The 23,262-nt window shown below is 38.9% G+C and overlaps 1 protein-coding gene across 4 annotated transcripts in view; it reads right to left on the minus strand.

Annotated features, from left to right (window-relative positions):
* pxb (putative Hedgehog signaling attenuator pxb) overlaps positions 1–23,262 on the minus strand; it is a 243,404-nt gene that overhangs the window by 116,882 nt on the left and 103,260 nt on the right. For 3 of the 4 annotated variants that reach the window (XM_087358167.1, XM_087358166.1, XM_087358165.1), the window contains one exon: positions 16,010–16,083. The exons of the other annotated variant lie outside the window; for it this stretch is intronic. The gene's annotated coding sequence lies outside the window, so the exon portion shown is untranslated. The remainder of the gene's footprint in view (positions 1–16,009; positions 16,084–23,262) is intronic. 4 annotated transcript variants of the gene reach the window in all.

The following is a 23,262-nucleotide window of genomic DNA, read 5'->3' on the forward strand; positions in this document are numbered from 1 at the left end:
GAAATTATTCGCTCGTGTGGAACCTGAAGGTCCAGTAGTTCGTTTACAAAAGCCACCCACTGAAAAAATTCCTTAGCCATATCAGTCCAGCCCACTCCTTCACATCCTATTATCCTAATATTAATTGTGATATTATCCTACAATATAAGCCAACGTCTAATAGTCTTTTGCTTTTGGTTTTCCGTCTAAATGCGTGCAGGCGTCTCTGTCACCCTCCCCCCTCCCACTTATAAAAGGCTCCACGTCTTGACCCCATGTATCAGCTACCAAAAATAATCGAAAATTTCAGAATAGTTGGTAGGAGAAGTGTTAAGACTTAAGGACAGGTAGAAACAAGGACCGTAAATACGTCACGATAGGCTGGTAGGTGTAACGAAGAAATTTAAGAAATAGATCACTTACTACAAGGAAGAGGATGGAGAAAACAGGTGCGAAACAAATTTTCATTAACTGAAGGGATTATTACACTAGGCGTAGGTGGTGTTTGAGAACAGGATCCTGAGGATGTGGACTGAAAACACGTAGTCCAGTACAGGATACAGCGGCGGGTTCGTAATCATTTCAAAGAACATTGGATTTCAAGAAAGATAGAGCGAGTATTACATGTTCAAGAAATATTCTGTTTTGAGGAGGAGGTTAGATTCATATCGACACACAGTGAGTGATCAATGTACTCCAGGACTAAAGGAATAAGTTCCAGGGTACGTAAACAGGTAGGGTTATATTCTTATCGATGAATTTACTGACGAAGACAGCGACTTAGAACACTCGCTGATCGAATTGGCAACTGATGAGCCTGGACAGCTCAGTGGGTGTTTCGGTGTGGACGATAGGGTTCTACTCTCGACAGGAACAGGGAATTTCCTCTTCGCCATCACACCGTCCCATCTGACTGTGAGGTTCACTCAGCATCCTATCTAATCGATACAAGAGGCTTCCCCGGGGTAAATCGGCCGGAGAGTAAAACAGAACACTCACCTTCATCTATCTCCGACGATAAAAATTTCTGGAGTTATACCTCCACTCACTAGAAGCCTCCATGACGCGGTACTTAATCAGTCATTAAAAATACCCAGAGACAACTCGTATATACGTGCAACCAGAGGTTCATATTAACTGTGTTTGCCGTGTTAGCCCAATTAACATTTTGAAAAGGGAAAAATAAAAGTCTTCTGTCTCATTTTCTTCGTTCACTGGTTCAGGTGTTGTTAGCCAAATAACTGAGGCTTACGTTTGAGTCGAGCGTAAACATTATCGGCTGCCTGCGTTATAAGAAGCATGAAAAGATGATTACGAACGATAAACTGGGTAGAATTTGGGTGGGGCCGTCACTTATTTTAAGGCGCCTTCTCAGCATTTTCTAGTTGCTGCCGAAGAAATCACTAAAAATACGTCTTTGTAGCCGGTTTCAGGGCCGAAGTGGGGAGGACAGAGTTATAAATTAGGGCGTGTGAATTCTGGGGGCTTGCACAATGTTTATTCGGGATGTCGTGAGCTTATATCTGCAGCACTGTTCTGTATAAAGACGTCGTCATTTCTTCAAAAGAAAACATAGATACTGACAGATTTTTGACAGACAGGCAAGATCAAGTTAGAGTTAGTGTTAAGGTTGCAGAGAAATCCACATTTCCACACTTCTGTTTACATGACTAATCACACGCTGAAGAGAACACGCGTGGTGTTAAAACAAACAGAACACGTGTAACTTCGAAATCAAGGCGCAAGATCGGAAACTCAGTCGCAGCAACCGGATTACCCGGAGAAAATATAGAGCAAACGAAATGCCAGGAAACCCGTCAAAATTCCGCCGGTAAGTTTGATATGCAAAGAAAAGTATTTTACTTCAGCGAAACACTTCGTATGGCATTACTTTAAACTGCTTCAGTAACATCATAACATACAGGGCTACTTGATGATTTAAGTTCGAGAGGGGGTCGGGTCTTGCTAGAGACACCAATTTTTGTTTCTTCGCGGTCTACGATGCTTGAAGCTTGTGATCTTTACGCATAAATAGAGTTAGCTTTGTCCTCTACAGCTACTTTCTTTAACGCCCTAATTGTTTCTCTATTCAGCTTATTTATTTTCACCCTTCCACAATTTCAATGTTTTCTATAATCTTTCCTTAGTGTATTTTGTTCGCATAAATTACAATATATTAAGGAAAGTTAGGACTATACTAAATCTAAAGGACACATAAAGAAGTAAATTTCGAGGTGAGATTTCACGTTCTCACGGCGGTGAGTAATGAATTGACTGTCTTTTGGGATCTTGTGCCGTGTGCTGCCTATGAAACGTCGGCAAACATCTACGGGGCCACACGACACAAATCCAGAAGACAGCCATCTTCAAGTGGATCTCGATTTTAGTGCTTGCATAAAATAATCAAAATAAATTGTCTAAAACGGTTTAGACATGTGATTTGTTAGGTCCTTTCCTGACTCTTATTGAGATTTTTTATCGGAGACACTGTGGAGTTAATACCGCTGTGATAATCATGCCAGTAACGCCCAAAAAGTTAAAATAAAATACAGCCTCTTTCTGAGGTCGACGGCCGCCGATATTTGAAATGACAGCTCCGCCGAATATGATACAAAGCCGTCTAACGGTTCTTAATCGCGCCCACAACTTTCAGCTCTTGCTGGTTCCATAATATGGCACGAACAAAATAAATATCTTAGTTTATTATGGCGTACGAGAGAATTTATTCAGGCATTTACACGCACCATGCTGAGACACAAAATTACGACCAGTCCCCGAAACCTTTTGCTTTACAGGATGTTCCTCAACTACCAGAACTCATTCTACTTGTGGGAAATAGAACAAAATTAATACCGAATACCAGAACTCGACGCCAAGTATTTATCTCGCTTTCTGTATGCTGCTGTATCAGATCTTATTCTCGAACGGGTGTCTGTTTATCGTGATAGAATTTCCTCATTCCCTCCCGGAAAATGCGAGGTTAGAACCTTGAAATATGCCAAAATACTGCTTCCATCGACATGATTTTTGTCCATCACTCACAACTACTTTCGTTTCCGATGATTCATAAACTGCACTGTCAATAAATGTTCGTAAAATAAACCAAATAAGAACCGTTGACTCTGAATTTCGAGCAGTTACGAAATACAATATTTAACAATAAAACAAATGAATGCATGACCGGCGCAGTGGACGCCTATGCCTGAAAATATGACATAAATTACACTTGGCGAGATCTCAGGCTCTCACACCGATGAGTATGAAGCTTTCTGGTTTGTTGCGCTGTGTAGTCTGGTTGATGTTTAACAACGTTTCAGAGGTCATACTGCCTCCGTCATCAGGGCGATGAACATGTTCAACGGCGCAACAACCCAGAAGACAGAAATCTTCATACTCATCGCCCTGATGACGGAGGCAGTATCTCTGAAACGTTGGTAACCATCGACCAGACTACACAGCACAACAACCCAGAAGACAGAAAGCTTCAAACTTATACCAGACCTCACGGTGGAACGTCCCAGAAGACAGTTGTCTTCAAATTACGCTTGACAAAACGAACTCAATTAAGCAGACTTTTCCATGATATACCTTAATATTTGAGAAGGAATGCAAACTGACAGTCAAGATATTTCTACTGTGCCAAAATTCGACTTGAACGACTGAATAAAATCACGAAAACATTTCAGGATAAGATATCTGAAAGATAATGAAACGTAACACCTCCGAAAACAAACCAAAGTCAATATGACAGATCCTTTCGTATTAAATACACGTTTATTAAAATATCCAAAAAAGGGCATGAAGATGATTGTGTTATTGATGATCGTGATTTTGCATAGAATAGAATCACGCAGTCTGTAAGGTTATATTCCAAGAAACTTGTCTGAAGCTTGTCACGCAGTGAAGCGGATCAAGAGTTCCAAGTTTGAGGAGCAGTGTGTAGCAGCAATGCTCATCAAAACGTGTGGCTTCTGAGACATATAGATTGAAGAAGATGGTTCGCGGTTCAAGGAACATCAAGCCTTGTCTTCCCACCATGAGGCAACCAAGCGGAGAGGCATCTTGCATGACTGAGCAACATTCTTACAGCATGCATATACAGATGACGTTTCTAAGCAACGCTGCAACACCCACCTCGACACCCCCAAAATATTATATGCATTCACAACAAAAAGAGGGATACTGGGAGATGACAAGGAAATCCAAATGTAGGAACAGAGAAAGCAAGTAAACTTATGGGAACGAGGGAAGGTTTGGGGGGAAAGCCAACGAAGTAGTCCGATAGAAAAATGACAGACAAGGAGACAGTAATTAAGTTCTAACAAGTAAAAGTCACTTACAATCATTAGGGTTGTGGAATCAACAAGCAGGCCGGATAGAGAAGACAAAAATGCATACAAAATGTTGGCACGGAAATAATCTGTACGACCGAGAATGATAATTATGTCTATAAGTAAGAACGATAAAAATAACCAGATAAAGTTTGTACTTATGACAGCTTAAGTTCGTTTGTTTGCCTAGGAGATTCACCGCTACCCTTAGGAATCGATGTTTATTCCGGTCCTACCTTTGAGTTCGTTTTTATTGGCTCTTAAAAATCATTCTCATAACAAAATTTAATTGACGCTGTATGTATACGAGGAGCAGGAAACAATAACTTTCATACTCGCTTCCGTAAGAACCTGTAATCTCACTTAATGACAATGTACTTTATATAACAAATGACGGGATTTTCCACTGAATTTTCGACGGGCATTACCCCAGCAGAACGAATGGTAAAAAATTGAGACGAAACTCTTTTATAATTAAACACTAACAAAAAAAAGAAATCACCGGTAATAATGTTTGAGTTGATAAGTTGCAGTGATGGAAGTGTAAGGCACAGTGTCAGAAGAGAGGAAGAGGTTAGCGACGTTTTGAACTGACTTGACCGAAAGAAGATTCCATCAGGGGCGCGCCCGCTGCATTCCTCAGGAGAAGTTAAAACATGATGTTCTCCGTCTGCTTCCCGCCTGAGACGCCCGATTTCCTATTGAAAACCAGTATGTTCGTGGTACCAGTATGTGATATCAGTATGGTAATGAGCTGAAGTAAACTAACTTACAACTACGTACTTGCAATTCAAGGTATGACAAGGCGACGGGAAATATAAGTTTGCATGTAAAAGCACGAATCACTTACAGACATATTCTGAAGAAGGCACGCTGTAAATCGCAGCTACACTTCTCCTCTATCAAACGACACTATATACGCCTACTATTTTCGACACGTACTTGATTTCAGATTTAAAATTTATAACACACAATTTAATAAGAATCAACAAATCAGCCAGCCATTCAAACATCAAGCCAACTACGAAAAATAAAGCGAATGACAATTTGCGACACCAGGTATACCGTTACAAATTCGCTTATTGCAAAGTGTAATTGTAATACCAGCGTCTGCGCCATCTGTCGTACGAAGGAACAAAAACTCTGTCGTTTATACGATATGTAAATAAAACGCGTTTCTCATTTACCACTAGTAAAATGTTTAGTTGTATCAGTAACGAATGGACTAAAATATCAGTCAAGAATTTCACAAGAACTGACAAAATATTTTAAAGAAGACAGTTGTGTAGCGAGACAGTTGAAGGTACACAAACAGGCCTGTTGTGATTTAAAGTTCGTGAACGATTTTGAGATCAAATAATGGGAAAGAGGAGGGTAATGAGGGTAATGGAAATCCAATCGACGTCGTGGATAACGACACAAAAGCGAAAGAAATGGGAATGAAGAAAATATTAATAAAATTGAGATAACGAAAATGACCATAAGTCGAAGCCAATGAACACGAACATAATTAGAAAGTAATTTGAAAAAAGGTAACGTCGGAGAGAATTAAGGAAGAAGAGTCTAGGACAACGGAAACAAAGCCAAAGTGCAAGACAGTGGAAAGAAGGACAAATCGAAGACAGTTAAAATAAAAAGTCAAAGGCAGACTGAAAATTTAATCGGAAATCAAAACGAAGCCCGAGACTTAGGCTACAAAAGCCAAAAGGAATGAAGAACAGAAACGAAAAGAGTACGGACGGCTTAGAAAGTGTAAACATCAAAGAAGAACGACATTGAGGAGAAAAGTAATGTGAAATATTGCGTGGACGAATAAGAGAATGGGCTTCGGGGTGTTGAAACGGAGTCTCCAGAAGTAGAAAATTATAATTACTGCAGTCAGATATTTGGTTGCGAGGGGCGGCTTAGTAGTACGCACTGGTATGCACCTTCGTCCATCTTTAGTCGCCTTTGCTAGTGTTAAATGTTTTCCTTCTACTCTCCAACGCCATTAATCTAAGGAGATAATTACGAGGGGCTTGCTAATTACAATCTTGTCTGCAGATGCTGTCCATGCAGCATTGCCCAGGACAAACCGATTAAAATACTTGGCAACCAATGAGTACCTCACACAGTGCCCCCAGATTATGTTCCGTATCACACAGAGTACTAAGCTCAGCTTTCTTTCTGTCACATTCATGTTTAGAGAAAAAGGCAACGAAACTCCGAAAACGGCTATGTATAATCGATTATTCGCAAGTGAGACGTGGTTCTCAGGGCTGCGAAGATGTTGACATTGGTCGAGTTATATGTAGCACTGAGAGGACTTGTATAGTAGATACCGACGTTTCGGTGAAAAATACTATCTCCATCTACAGAGCTACGTTTCCCTGAAGTTGAAGGCAACATGTTCCTCCGACATGCCGATGTGTACCCATAAGTCTACACGGCGTTATAACCCACAGAATCAGCATTGGCTCGTTACTCAGTATCATGGAGGGAAAGAGTCAAAAAGATTCTACAGTTCTGAATCGAAATCCTTTTAACCGTAGCACAACCAAGAAACAGCGCACGGGTTTGACAACAGCAGACACGGGAACTCGCATTTATTGTACAAAAACGTTCTTTGTCACTAGGCACAATTAATCGTCTTAATATTTAATTACTGCGAACACATTCCTACGTATTTTTTCCTTAAATATGCACCGTACCGGGAAATGTTTACAATGAAAATAGCATACAGTGAATTCTGGTTAATTGGGACACGTCGGGACTAGAACACTTTAGCCCAATTAAGCGGCTGCCCCAATTATGAGAAGTTCCACGTAAAGAGTTAAAAAGGTTTGTTCTTTAAGATCTGTCCCAAATAAATGGCTGCCACGATTAACCGATGGTCCAATTAACCGGAATCTACTGTATTTTAATAAGATCTACGATATTTCAGATTAGGAATTAACTTCCATGGTCCGTTCTCATGAAAACTGCTGTTGTTAGTTTGATCTTCATGTAGAGGTTATACTGGATCGATAAACAAAAAACTGAAATTCGCTCAATTTTAACAAGGACGAAATTTAACCGAAATCCGTTCAGCTGCTTCGTTGATGAGAGATGCAGACGGATGAATACGACTCCCTTTTAGGACTACACTTATGCATTTCATGGAAATAACGCGCACGAAGATAAACTGTGTATGCTACTCTATAGCACTGGCATTTACTCTCCTCTTAAAAATATTGTCTCTAAAATTCTCAATTACGAATAAAGCCAGTCTGTAACATTCTCACATCATATGTTACGATAACAGGGCGGTTCTTTGTGCTGTAAAGAAGTTTTAAATTGGCACCGCCAATTAAAATTAAGAGTGGGGGGGGGGGGAAGCTTAGACTTTGAGGATCGCTGTAAGTTCGCTTAGGTAATTTTCAGGAGAACGTGAGATGCAAATACTGAGAAGTGTTCTAAGAAAGATCAAAAGATAAACGGTGCCTGTAAAGTGTTACTGACAATTTAATATTAACATCCAAGAAGTGTTATTGCACACTGTGAACATAAGAATTTTAGTGTGTGATTCTTATCTTTAAAAATCATTCTTTACCCAGGGCAAAATTTAGCACCAGTATCATAATGAACACGGAGAGAGAACATTACAGACACACACATTTCTGACTTACATCTTATAATCCTGAAGACTTGAATGTAATACAATATCTGTATTGACTTTCCTACAGTGGCCCTGCTTCATGTGGATACCTGAATGTTACAATAAACCTTCTCTTTCTGTTATACATTGTAAACATAACGCGCTGAACTTATAGAGAAATACAGTTTCAAATAATACCACATACGTAGAATATCTCAAAAATAAGTAGTCTCTACAGCGTGAAGAAGTTTATACACGTATTTGCATCAGTTGGACTAATGAACACCATTTCGGTTACATTTAGAAGCGGGTAATTTCTTGACTAGCTGAGAGATTATTAGCTTCTGAAGCAAAGACTCTGTTCCACGTACTTAATTAATTTGACTACACTAGACGTAGTAATTGAAGGGGTTGAAATGGCATCCCAAACTCGCCAGCGGACGAGCACGGAAACCTTAAAAAATCTCAGTTAGTGCGGTCGGTTCGAGCTGAGATCTCAGGCGTCGCTTCTACTAGTCTAGTACTGCGGTAACATCCTGCATGTCTAAATCGTACATCCGATAAGGACAGTTTAGAATGAAGAGGAGAGGAGGAAACACTTCTCCCAACCCTCAACATCAGCAGCATGTACTCCGTCCTATTGTCGGTTTTCTCATGAAGCCAGCAGTTTAATAAGTGGTCTGGCAGATCAATATGTCTTGTCCTTTGCGACTGGAATTCTTCGTGCAAATTCGTGTTCAGAAGTTGCTCTGCTATGCCGAAGTCATTACAAAAGACTCTGTAAAATCGAATGGCTCCATGTACTCAAAGTTTTCTGAACTTATCTGACTCCAGCAAAGATAGATGCAACCATTTAAGTCAGTACGCCAGTATTTCACATCGGTGTTTGAAGTCACACTTTCAAAAGTTAGACACTACGAGAATTAATTATTGTTATAAAATCAGCGACAAATGTCAAGGATTTGGAGTAATCTTAATCGAATAAGGATACAGTTAGTGATACAGAGTGGTTACGGGGGGTAATAATAACACTTATAATTAAATTAATTAAACATTATATGCAAGTTATGTACAGAAGCGTATTTTATCCGGCTGAGACGAGGTTTCTGTTGCAAATGATAAGTACTGGAGGGGTTAAATCAGGTGACCTTATTTGCCAGAGGTCTTTTCAAATATTCCTGCTTCCAAAAAATTAAAACATCGCGTCGAATTGTGCTTGGATTCAGGGATCGACCACTATCAGCACCTCATGTGATACGAGGCAGCTTCCAGAGAACTGAAGTATAAAATATACCTACGAAGAACGGTCAATAGCTCCACATGAGCAGACGCTTTATTGCTGAAATTCGGGGGCAAGTGTCCCCTTCAAAGTGTTTTACTTCGTCTGACTCAGTTATCGTGTATAGCCTGCAGCAAGAAGGCGTCGATTGGTAAATACACGGAACTGAAGACGGGTCTGTGGCCTGACGACGCGCCGGTGTAGAAACAAGGTAACACGTAAAATATCTGCACATGTTAAATGTGAATACATTTGTTGTGTTCGCCCTAAAAAGAATTTAACTTGGTATCTTCAGTAGTGTAAGGTACAGAAAGCCACGTTAGTGAATGAAACAGGAAAAGAAACTAATAAAATTAGACGCAACGAAATATCGACGATGTCCAGATGTGCGTACTAGACCAATTCTTTACAACAGTCTACGAGACTGCCTACTTTAAAAAAAATAACAGGTGTGGCTGCTTTTCCCACACTCCATTTCTACTCGTCATTCAAAATCAGTTCTCTGTCTCATGCAATGTTACACAACCTGTAGTAAAATCTAAGAAAAGGAGACGTCCTTAACATACAATTTACACAATTCCTAATGTATTTAAAGGCTCAAATACAGTAGTTATACTAAGACGTACTCGATTCCATATCGGTAAATCGTTTCATTGCCTTCTACTGCACGTTACGTCTATATTATTACCGCAGAGAGCCGCTGTGTCTGAGCAGCGTAACATCGCAGTGACCGTGATTTGTCCCTGAAAACTACCGAGTTCACGAAGACGCCTTCAGACACCGATAACGAGTATGTAGTACAGCCTCGCTTCCTGTAAGTTACAAGCATTGTAGACTCGTGCTGTAAAATGAAAAAAATACTTAGTGTGAAAGTTACACCTCGCAAAGAGGCGGTGTCAAAGTTAGTCATAGTCTTACTATACTCGTAATTACATGGCAACGAAAGGGTGGAGCCAACATTTCAAGTGTGTACTTTGCTGGCGCACCTCCCCTATCCCAACCCCAACGCCGTTCCGCTGCTCCCCACGAGAACTTCCTCCCACATAATGTAACATCAAATTATTTCCCTGTTCCCAGTTTACCACAGCCAGAGGGCGAAGGAATGGGATGGGAACTGGGAAAGAAATAATAATAATAAAAAAAGGAATTGCGTGTATAGAAAACTCTCAGGTCTGCCAGTTACTTTCCACAGCTCTCGGTTTCACAACCTTCTTCAAATGCCCATGAAGTACGCAATCCGTTTATACATTCCTCGAGGAAATACGCGCAAGAATATATGTTAAGAATATATTAGTCCGATGGACGTCTTTTATTTTCTGCGCCTTCTTAAAATTATCCCCTGAAATGTATGTTTTAAATGTTTACAAAGAGAATAAAATAAAATAAAATAAAATAAAATAAAATAAAACGATGTGGAAAAATGTAATCATTTAAACGCTTGCCTAGATCGATTCATATATATTACTCTTGCAGTAAAATATGAAAGCAGTAATTCTGAAACGATGCCTTCATTCTCTGTAGTATAGAACTTTACAGTACTTAAAATGTTGTTGGGGGAATTTACAGTGATTTAATAATTAATTCCACATAACATAGTCCTTGTATTCCACATAAAGATAAGAGTACGGTCAGATACCCTAATTTTACAAATTCGAATCTTCATTGTCGTATTCACAAAGGCTCGCCATCGGTCCCTATCATGAGCCAGGTGAATCCAATCTACACTACCAAACTCGAATTTCTCAAGACCTATTTAATATTATCCTCCCATCCATGTCTATTTATTTCCCCATGTGCGCTGATCCACCTCATTCTCATCGACGTTATCGCTCTAACACTATTTTGGAAAAGAGTAAAAAATACGAAACTGACGTGACGAATCTGATTGTATGTTGTTTTTTCATCAGGAGAAATCCAAGTGTATTTAGGAATTTTGCTACGTGGGAAGACTGTACTCTTGGCGATTAGATATTCTGAAATGGCAAAGTTCACTACTCTAACCCCACAATAATTACTAGTTTTGTTCGCAATTATCGGTTTTAAAATATCTTCCCTCTCCAATTTTGCACTGAAATCTCCTAACAAAATGTGAATGTAGTACTTACGAAACTGATCGAATGCACGCTTTAATTCCTCATAAAAGCTGCCCTTTGAATCCTCATATTTACTCTCGGTTGGTACACGCACATTCAGAACAATAACACGCACCAACAACCTCTTAGTATTATACATGAGAGCCAATCGTTAACAAATTCTACCATTTCAACAGTCGATATGATAACTCTGTGTACAAAAATGCCTGTCCCTATATGATGATCAGCATTCCCGTTTCCATAGAATAACCTATAACCTGTAACCCTAATCCGATCTGACTTTGTGCACTGTCACAATCTAACTTACATTCTGCTGTTTGTCTTGATATTATTTTCAAACAACGTGACCTACAGAGACTCCTGTTGTCCCAAGTTTCAAATGTCACATTCATTTGTCGTTACATGCGCCCTTCCAAAGAATCCGTCCAAGTCAGTGGCCCTGTATCACATGTCGTAACATGCCGGATTTTTACGGCGGAGGCTTGTTAGCACCCCGCCCAGTCCTCATACTGGAGGACCACCCCTTGTTGGCTGTCCGCGACCGCCTATTCAATATATTCACAAATGTCCTACATACCTCCACATGCAACTTTAGGAATTTTAAAAATGAATATAAGATCAACAATACACTTTCGCTGCTTATGTTGTTATATATATATATATATATATATATATATATATATATATTTATATTCATATGTTTACTAAGTAAATTACATTCAATAGCCAACATTTTCGAAAATTCACTGATGACAGATAACATATTAAAAGTATAAATTAATAAATTCAGAATGGGCCTGATATTCGTGGTCTGAAAAAGGAACGAGTTCTGAAGACACTAGGCTAAACAATGAAAAATATTTATACAGCCAGAATTTGATAGAAATTAAACCGAATAAAAGCAAAATTTTAAAACTGTGAAAGTATCCTACTCGCTGAAAGTTGTTGAGAAAGAAGACAGATTAACAATTTTAATGTAGTGAAATATTTTATTTTTTTCTTTGACTTATTTAAAACATATTATGTAGGCACGGAAGGCAAGTTTTAAAAATTCAAAGCACAAGGTAAATTCGTCATCACGAGAAGGCGAAAGTATAAAAAAGGGGTAAGATAACAGAACATTCAACGTAACAGTAATCTCTCACTTCACCGTCCGATCTTTTTTACGAAGCAAATTTCTGCTGCACAAAGAGAATACCGTGACTGCCTCTGGGTGGCAGTAGTGGGACATTAAACTCTGCTCCGGGCCTTTGAAAAAACTCTCTGTATTACGTCGCCACCCTTTCGAAATGCTATTAAAATTTGACTGCAAAATCACAGTCACTATTTTTCTAAAGGAAAGCACTTCAGCTCCACGATTTGTCACTCTCCCTCCAACTCGTAATGGCAGGCACAGAAGTGACAAGTATTTTAAACTGTGGGCTCTGTACACGGCCCAGGTATCCCCGCGTATCAAGTTCCTTTGTGCGCTACTAAAACGACCAATTCTACATCAGATAGCGCGAAATGTTCAGTTTGACCGATTATTTGATCGGAAATTTGACATCAAAAGGTATATAAAGGATATTTATGATCTATATACACCGACTACGTGACTATTTCCCTCTTCTGTTAAGCCATTTAATTAAAATCCAGTAGCTTTTAATAGTAGCACGCAGATTCGAAGCTATTCAATCGGTTTTAATCAATACCAGCTATACTTTGCCCTCAAAAACGGTAGTGGTATAACTAAAGGCCTACATAGGATTGCGGTATTAGGAATTAAAACAAAACGTCATTTTCAATGACGTCAAGAGACTGCTGGAGTAACATTAATAGATTAATACTCACATTAGCAAAAATATAAAATGCTTATTTTAACGCTGGGAAGTTGAAAATAGTGTAAATGTGATAACAAATATGTAGTTGCGAACAGAAACAGAATATGTGAAAGTTAGTGAACTAGTCGTAACCGTACAACTGGGTGCATCGGAAGTGCAGTCTGTGTGTGTGTTCGGTGGCTTCTGCTAACGAAATTCTGGTCTGAGTTCTGGTGATCCGTGTGGAAAAATAAGAAAAAGAAAAGTGCCCGGTTCTTTTGGGCACTAAATGTAAACAAAAGAATGCGTGACCGTGTTACAGTAGACTGATATACGTGCCGAAATTAACGAAAATATCACAATATTCAGGGAAACACGATATTTTAAGATCATTCGTAATTTATTTTGATATAAGGAAAAATAAATTTAGTTTTTTTTCCTTTCCAGTAAGGTTCAGGCAGGTTCTGACAATATTAAAATATTTTTGGAAGAAGTAGACACGCTTACAAAATGAAGCTGTGATACTGATGAACGTTTGTGACCTTATTATCATCATCATTTTCATAATTCGTGTAGTGGTTCTTGTTCTTCCGATCATTACGGCATTATACGGATGTACATGAATTACAGATCATAAAATGTATTACAAGGGATTAGTTGCATCGAGCCATTTAAATGGCACATGTTTCTAGAAACATTAGTTAATTCGTGTAGACTAGTGAAGGCTATTTGGCAGTCGCCTACTTGTCTTCGTCATTCTTCCAGGTCATCACGCACTTCTTACAAGTCCCTAGGGATTGTTTCCCCGCCTGAACACAGAGGAAGCTTGGTTCAGAAGACCGATCACTGTGATATGCTAGTTCAGTCATAACTTAATTTCACTGCCGTCCTCCTACGTGACACCCACACTGGATCCAGAACAACCTGCATTGGCTTGGAGGCTTGCCGCAAGAAGGATTTTAGGTCTTCATTCTGCTTCAAAAAGCGTTGAGAGGAAATCTTTTTTCCCTTCACAAAATCGTGTCCAGTTTTTAGTTTTATCCGAAGATGTTATAGGTCACAGAAAAACTGAGGTTAATACTGGCCACCATCTCCTCGTGTTAAACTAACGTTTCGAAATTATTATATTAGCGTAAAGTTCGTAGTCTACGCATTCTCAGACGCGAATCGAATTCCCCATGGGACAGCAACATCAAAAATGATTTTAAAATAACTAACAATATTTATCAGTGATATCGCCTCCTTCAAATTTGGGGTCTGCTATGGTTCGGAATCACCTCTCCAAATTGTGTTAAAGGAGTTAACTTCAACATACGACCGCGAAATTTTGTGTAAGTAAGTTTATCTTAATAAAACCCCGAATTTGGAAACTAAAAATTTGGATTATTAGCAAGAAGGTGGGCTATCATACGGTTTTTTATTTCCCTCAGAACTTCCATGTAGCTGCTGGGATAGTAGCTTAAAATGAGTTTTAATTACATCCTTTCCAATTCACCATTCAGTACCAAATTCGACGGCATATAGCCAACGTCAGTTCAGAAACTGTTGAACGAGCTGAGAAACCAAATCTCACACACGAAGAGACTTCGTCAGGAACTGAAATCAGTCCGGATTCGTTTCTGTGATAATCGAATCGCGAGCTGTGTTTAAATGCTTCTTGAGCTCCCTATAGCTTACAGGAAAGTGTCTCAGCATGGGCCCTGTTCTGTTTCCTGCTGAACCATTATTCGTTTATTATTTTTATTTTTACTGCAGCTATTTCGCTCCATAACGCTGGACGCTCGATCACTTAGAACAGCTACTTCGTTTTACAACTTTCTCCACTAGACTTAAATGATACTAAAAATGGAGAATTAAACGCATTAAGAATACAATACACGATACCTTAAGAAAAATTACTACTGCACCCGTCAAAAACAAAAGCTGAAATACAATAACAAAGATGGCGAATTCTTCAATTTCGAATTTAAATAACCCCGTTACGGGGATCGCCCTGATGATGGCAGCATAAGCATCTGTAAAACTTCTACGAGACTACACAACGCAAAACCCAGAAGACAGACATATTTTCCTTTCATCTTTCATATTACTTTGCTATTCCTTTAATTTGTCCGTCCTATCATCATTCCTATTCCCCTTTCTTCTATTCATTTCCCATTTCGTACTTTTATCTACTTCCAGAATTTCTCCCATAACTGTTCCTCGTCTCTTCCACTCAGCCTTCCTGCCCCGTCTCACGCTTCCTTGTTTCCCATCGCGCGCAACCCTTCCAAATGGAACTATTTTCACTCAAACACAAACAAAAACCCTCAACCAAAATTTTCACATTACAGATGTAAATCTTTAATGGTATGGCACAAACAGCCCGTGGCATGCGGCTGAATTCTGGCTGGCACGTATTAAAAACTAATATCGTAGTCTGCAATATAAAACACTTTGTAGGTAAAAGTTACTTTTGACCAAATTGTACTCCGCAACACGATGCATCGAAAATGTAACGATACATGAAAATACAGTTTTCTGGCTTAAACTAAAAGTGCGGTAAAGTAATCTAACATTAACGAGAAACACCGACACATACGCCATCTAGTAATGTTATTTTGGTTATGGTAATGAGACCGGACATAAAATTCGGACGGGAGATACAATAAATGTTTGCAGAAATGTGGGTAAATCTGTAAGATTTGAGGTTTTCACAGCGGTGAGTAAGAAGATTTCTGTCTTCGTGGATAAATCTAAGCCGTTCCAGGAAAGACTGAAAAGGATATGGAAAGGGAACATTAAGATGGATCATAGAAATCAGTTTCTTTGTGTTAATTAATCTGACTTGAGTTCACGCCGAATGACGGGTAGTACCTAACTTTCGGGGACTACTGTTACGGAGGTATTTAAAATTTAAAATGAACTCTTACCTCTTTTCCTTATGATATTCAAATCGTGAGACCTCAGTGCAGCAAGAATCCGTATGTGAATCGGTGAAGCTCACCTGGAAAGAAATTAAGCACAATAACTTATTCTGTAAACTCAATTTCCTATTTACTACAGTGTGTATAAGTTAGCATTTCGGGTTTGTAACTGGCGGGTACCCGGATGAAATCTTAGCCCAAATATCGTTTATCATACGATTTATTGTTAGTTTCCTACAACGTCCCATAACATTCCACACTTTCGTGCACATCATTAGCATATGTAATAATGACGTTATTATCATGCCAAAACCAATCTTCCAATCACCTGTTCTGGTCTGTGTCATAATATCCAATGTGACATCCTGACAGCAATACTTACTGCAAAAATCAGAATTAATCCGTAACGTGTGATGACGCACAAAGTAAGCGTGTGGATTTAAAGGTCAGGCGTAATGTAATTAAGTCATTTACTATGCTATCAGTTTTTATTAACGACTTACAACTTTTTGTATGACAAATGCCTGAAATGATAAAAGTGCTGCTCTAAGCGAAGTTCGCTTTCCTTAACGGTAATATATTATTGACTGCACAACTGCTTTTTTACTTCCACGAGATAGTAAGCAATTTATAACAGCTCTGCATATTGATTACTTGTTTTCGAGTGGCCCTGTATCTCTTTTTCATTTTCAAAACACAAGAACAGAACTTCCACATATTTGCAATGGAAATATAGACACACAGCTACGACATTGACTATACAATTTCTGTACAGTCCAGCTTAAAACCCTTTGTATCTTAGTCTCGCGATTTTCCTTAGTCATTCTAGTTGAACACAAGGATAATCAGATCTCAATCATTCCTACAGTTCACAGTAGATTATATAATCATTCTATTATCACGTTCAATGCCAATAAACTCTGCAGCTGATAGAATGCGGACAATGACTGTTGAATTGTTTGACGACGCATTTCATCTACATAGGTTATTTTAAGGCACCGAACATTAAGGTGATTTTGAATTTGAAAAGATAAGAAAGAAATCGATCGTGGCCTACTTTATGATGCGATACCAGAATTTTTCCTGAGGTTCTGAGAATAATCACACGCCACACGGACAAGGTTTGAAACCTGCGCCTTCCGAAAAGGAAGGCGCATTGCTAACAACTCGGCCGTCACGTTCGGTCCAGTATCGTTCCTTAATTATCCTACGAGTCAGACTTCAAGCGAACGTTTTCAATTTCTCTCCTCTTAAGTCGATATTACGTTTTCCTCAGTTGTTAATAAGACGTCGGTAAACAACATAAAAAGACAGGTAACGGACAATACTCAGATCGTATAAGTAATACTAACTGAATAACGCTTCAGCACGTGAGATCGGGGATTGTACTACAAGTCGAGTAGAGATAGTAATTTCAAAGTCTAATTATAAGAGACATATATGGAAAGGCTATTCAAACAGGTTAAAAAAAATTTGACAAACGAATCGCGCAAGACAGACAACGCCCTAAGCCATGAGTATGCATTCTGTTGGCCCGCCAGGGAAGACGTTCTCGCTCCACAGTTACCAAATCTGGAATTTCCGACTACCGCCTCCCCTGTTGAAAAGAAATATGGGGCATACGAGTTGTGGTCTATGGACTGACTGGAATACAAATGCTTATCAGGGACGTTCCGTGCGTTACCGGTCTTAGAGTTTCTTCTTAAATTTTAAGTCACTTAAATTAAATACACCGCAACTGGAAAATATCGACGGCTGCAAACTGCACATCTATAGGATTCTGAGGAATTTTTAATTATATTATAACAAACAAACAAAATAACGAAGTAATATAATTCCCTGGTGCAGAATATCCCTGAATATTTTATAGTTACTCAGAAGGTCAAGAAATTCCTTGCCCCTATGAAACCGGAAGGTCCATTAGCCCTACCGTGTGTGTTGAAAATAGCCTATCACTGGACCTCATCTTCAGCAAGTTCAATTAAGTCCACATCGCCAGACTCCATTTTCCAAGTTCAATTTTAATATTATCCTACATCAGCGAACAGGTCCTGCAAGTGATCTCTAACTCATGAATATGAAAACAACTTTTTACACATGCAGCCCATTGTGAAATTCTTCTTTTTAAGGTTCGAATTACCCTTAATATTTAGTTTAAAACATCCTGAGTCTATGTTCTTCGGTTATAATAACAGACCATGTTTTACACACACACATAAATTTAAAAAAAAACAGGTAAAATTATGCTTTGTATGGTTCACTAATATTCAGGTAAATATGTACCACACAGGACAGTAAACGAATAGTCGATAGCTATGAAATATTAACTTCTAAGCTGTCATAAACGTGTCAGACTAACTGTAATTTGCTGACAAGCACAATGTAATACGTTGATCTGTGGGAGGAATGTGTGGACCACAGGTTGGGAGACACACTTCTTTACTTCATTTGTAAACGACAACTGCAAAAAGAAGCAATCTCATAACCGAATAAGTAAAAATGCGCATTCATTCTAAATGGAGATAAATTTCTTAAGTTCGTGTTGCTACAATGATACAAAAACTAATATCAAAAGTGGAAAAATGGTTACTACGTTTTCATGATTGCCATCTCCTAAACAGGCATACAGGCTACGTAGCATGGCCCTGTAATTTGAACAGTGTAGATTTATTACACATCTTAGTCATGAAGAAACACTTTACATTTCCGAAATATCAATGGAGGCTCACTGTAGAACGCAAGATCTTTCGAACAGTTAGAAAACACGGTCCCTTTCCACGGTTAAATTCTTATTTACAAAACTGATTCAGTTCCCTCGACCAGAAATCTATGCGGGCATCTGTACATCTTGAGCTTACTAAATCCGGGTCGGTGTAAAAGTACAGTTCTCATAAACATTAAATCTGACAGATAACAAAAGGTTGCAGAAAACTGCTTAAAGAAGAGTTTCATGCATGTCGTACCAATGATGGTCTTCTAAGTCAGTGGTTTTCAACCTGGGGCACGCGTACTCCCGGGGGTACGCGAAGACATCTTAGGGAGTACGTGAAATTTAAAAACAAACATATATTATTTTATGATAAACACTGAATAATCAGTAACGTAATTTATTTAATTTATTTTAGATGTAGATTATATACTATGTGTAACTTGAATTATACACCAACAACTTTGGGGGTACAAAGTTGAAGAGAAATTATATCTGGGGGTACACGAACAAAAAAGGTTGAATACCACTGATGTAGAGGTTATGACACGGTGTGCATTTATAGTTGAGTACCAAAGTTTTGAAGGCGCATACTATCCCGATCTTCAGTCCCTCAAGATGGAGGAAGTTTGTGTCGCAACAGACAAAACCACCATGGATATCTCAACCGCCGTGAGAACCTCAAGCCTCATAATTATAATTATAATCGATACTTCACCAAATATTACGGAGAACAAAACAAGAAAAATTAAATGGACGAGACGTGTGGCATACAAACATGGGGAGATCAAATATGTAAACACAATTGCATAAGGAAGAAAACCGAAGAGAAAAGACAACCTGCAAGACCATGGGGTAGACGGAAGGATAGTATAAAAATATACTTGAAGAAAACAGGCTGTGGTGTCGACCCGATTCAACACAAAAGACGGAGAATTTCTTAATTATGTCAACGACAACCCGCATCTTCGAAAGGACTCTCCTCCATCGGCTTGATTTGACTTCTCCGCGTTGTTAGATTCTCTTTGATTCATCCTAACTCCTCTCTGGAACTTCGAAACTGTTGCAGCCAAAGGTGTAGGTAGTAAAGCACACGAGAGAAACTGCTTCGATCAAATGGATGAATTGTGTTTTGTGGGCTAATACAACACTTCTTGCGTCAAGCGGCCAGTCTCCCTAGGGAGACTCGAACCGAACTCCGGTTTGAAGAGCCACAAGCCCCAAAGATCCCACGGGCGTTGAGCATAGAAATCCTGTTAACTTTAACATCCCGTGTCAAACAGAGATCACAGACCACTCAAGTGAGGTCTCTTAGCGCAATAAAACGGTAAATAATAAGCTTTTCGATTACACGTTTGAACTCCTTGTGTTTGCTGACGTCTGATCGAGGCCATAAAAATAAATAAGAAAAGAAAAGGTATTCTGTAACCAGAAAATACAGAAGTGTATCGACATTTCTGAGGTGCTTGCTGCTACCATGATCGGGACGATGGAGGCAGCAAGGTCGTCTGAACATTCAGCCAAACTACAAGGCGCAAAAACCGACGAACCATCTCGCCCTCGTGAGAACTTCAAATCTCACAAAAGTAATAAAAAAAAGTAGTTACAAATATCACTTGTTTTCATGTTACCTCCGTACCTTTAATGTACAGGAAATAATCACTCCTAAACTACCTTTTTCCCGGTTGAAATTTCTTATTCCCGATTTCATGAGTATGAAAGGGGTTAGAGGTTTATGGTGAGAGTGGAAATATGAAGGTTATTATGTAGATGGCTGTCCTCTGCGTTCTACAACTGCGTAGTCTGTAGAAGTTTACCGACGTTTCAGAGGTGCATTGGTACAGTTGTACTTTGCGTTAGTACACGATGCTACAAACCAGAAGATAGTCATCGACATACTCGCAGCCGTGACAACCTCAAATCATACTACAAAGCTAATTACGTCATGAGTAACATAATATTTTTGGATATCGCAAATTTTCACCTGCGTAAAATTTGTAAATAAACAGCATTAAGAGAAAAAATGAGTCTGGAGATGCGCTGTATTTCTTGAGATAAGCCACCAGACGTACCTTTGACTCCACAGTTGCTTCACGCACAGATGGGATAGACATTAAAAAAAATCGCTTCTACGTCATCAGACTTACGCGGCCGAACGAAATACTAGCCAAGAGCTCTAACATGGGAACTGAGAAGGAGAGAATTCTACAAAAGAGCTCGAGCAGTCTGGCTTGGCAGGTTCATCTCCCAGTACTTCCATTTTAGGGCTATTTCCCCTTTTTCTTGTGTGGGTGATTGGACCGACGTGTAGGCCAGAAGAGAAAAGAGGGTACGAGGAAGAGCAGTAAACGGAGAAGGATAAGAGGAGAGGGAGAAGGACCAATTTAAATTTCCATTTCCCCTGCTATATGCTTCCCCAATAGGAGTATGGACATGAAATTCTGAACAAACTCGAAATATATAACGCACACAAGAGAAGAAAGTAAAGTGGTGACCAGAGGAGGACGTCATATGCAAGAAAATGTCTTTATAATAATCTCGGAGGCATCTTTTGTTTTATAAGTTCATGAACACACCTTTATTTCATTATTTATCCCCTGCACAAAATCATGACATGAAGGTACAGTAAGGATTTTGTATGCGTTTGTACGTCCATCTGTCGGTTCATGTGTGCGCCTGTTTCATCTATTAAAAAAAAAAAAACTTGGCGCATTTCGGCCAAATTTGGTACTAACTTGGCTAGCGAATTTAACTTCTGCCTGTATCCGTCCAATATTAACTACGTTACATGGAGTTCAATACTTTGAATACTTGTTTCTGATTTTCAAAATTTAACATAGATCTATCGGCTTTTGATTACGTGACCTCACACAACGAGGCACATTCAAACAGCAAGAAATAATTCGGAAAATATGTATATTCCCAGTGGAGTAGACCTCCTCAATCTCTTTACTGCAATATTTCTCGATATCCATGGCTTGAAATCACAAATAAAAAACAATAAATAAAAAAATGTTAAATATCTCCTGATGCTTAACTTCAGCGCCCCTCATTGCTTACGATAATAATTGTAAAACTACCTAATACCTTACAGCAGAACTCACAGAAACTGAAGCAATAATTTCGATTAGTTCTAACGGCCAATTAATTTTACTGGAATACAGGAAAACTAAAATTATGCCTGTGAATAAGTAAATATTGATTAGGTAGCCAGTTAAACGCTTCGATCACTTTAAATCCAAGAAAAGCTCCTAAAATGTTCTGGTCCATGCTACAGAAAAATTACCCTATCCCACATCATCAGAATATAAAGGTCGAATCCATATGAAATAACCAAGTGACCAAGTAACCAATCCCAGCTCATGGTGTTAAAAGAGGAGGTTCTACGATCTGTTATCGTGCAATAAAACGTTGTCGATTATAGGTCTGCATATAATCGATTACTTGTTCTCTCTTTTGTTTATTTCCATCTTCCTTTTTAAATTTCTTATCAAGTCGCTGGCCAAGTCCTGCAGTAGACTGGCTCTCGTTGGTCGTCGTGCTGTACACTGAGCGTATCAACTTGAATTGGACCCAGAGGATATCGGAGAGCGAAGGGAGAATAGCACACTATTAGAGTAGTCTCCCGAAAGAACCCTTACAGACCATCACTGTTGGTCAGTTTTTCACCTTCTTCCTAACCGAAATACACTGATATTAGATAGAACTACAGAACACAAAAACACAATCTCTTTAGTGCATATGGAACTTTAAAATTACATATATATATTGAGAGCAGATCAAATCTAAACAGGTAAAATTTACAGCATTTAATCACGAAATACGATCGTACACAAATGGCAACAGCAAAGGCGGTTATGATTTTGCGTTAGTTATGCAAATGTTCGACTGGTTAACAAATTTCTATCTAGTCAGTTCTGTCAAGACGATGGACCAGGTCAAAGCGGTTTAATAAATCACCGTCTCGGACCTCCACTGGATATCATCCGACACGTGTCAATTCTCCTCGCTCTGAAACTGAAATAACTTTTGTTCCTTTTAAACTTTCGTTACATGTACTAGTCGTGACAACCAACTTTACCAAGATGTCTTCTTTTTGTACATACATTTCTGATAGTAATAGATGATATGCTCAACTATAAATTGTATGGCATAAATAAATGTTCCTACTGCTGACTCTCTGATCTTCAGAGCGTGAGGCATTCAAATTTTCACAGCAGCTGGCGAACATAAAAAGAGTAGCCATAAATGGGGAGAACTGGAACGTAGAACACATTAAGTATGAAGGTTTATCTATGACGACATGCTGAAATTCACGATTAATCGTGAAATTAGTTGATCCGTGGCTCCTTGATTTGCATTAAACGAATCAAATTTTCCAAGTGAGAACCATCTTGCAGCGTACTTGAAGACATCATAAGATCACACCATTCTTTCCTGTCGCGAGTGAGATAAATGTAATTCACAACCTCATTTAATACATATTTTTAAAAAAACACGGAAGAATCTAAGAAGAACCAATCGGCCGATAAAGCCCCCATATGTGACAACG

This window comes from Zootermopsis nevadensis, unplaced genomic scaffold, assembly GCF_977971745.1.
Source record: "Zootermopsis nevadensis isolate Lab colony 2312 unplaced genomic scaffold, Znev_1.0 Znev_ptg000029l, whole genome shotgun sequence".
NCBI classification, from domain to species: Eukaryota; Metazoa; Arthropoda; class Insecta; order Blattodea; family Termopsidae; genus Zootermopsis; species Zootermopsis nevadensis.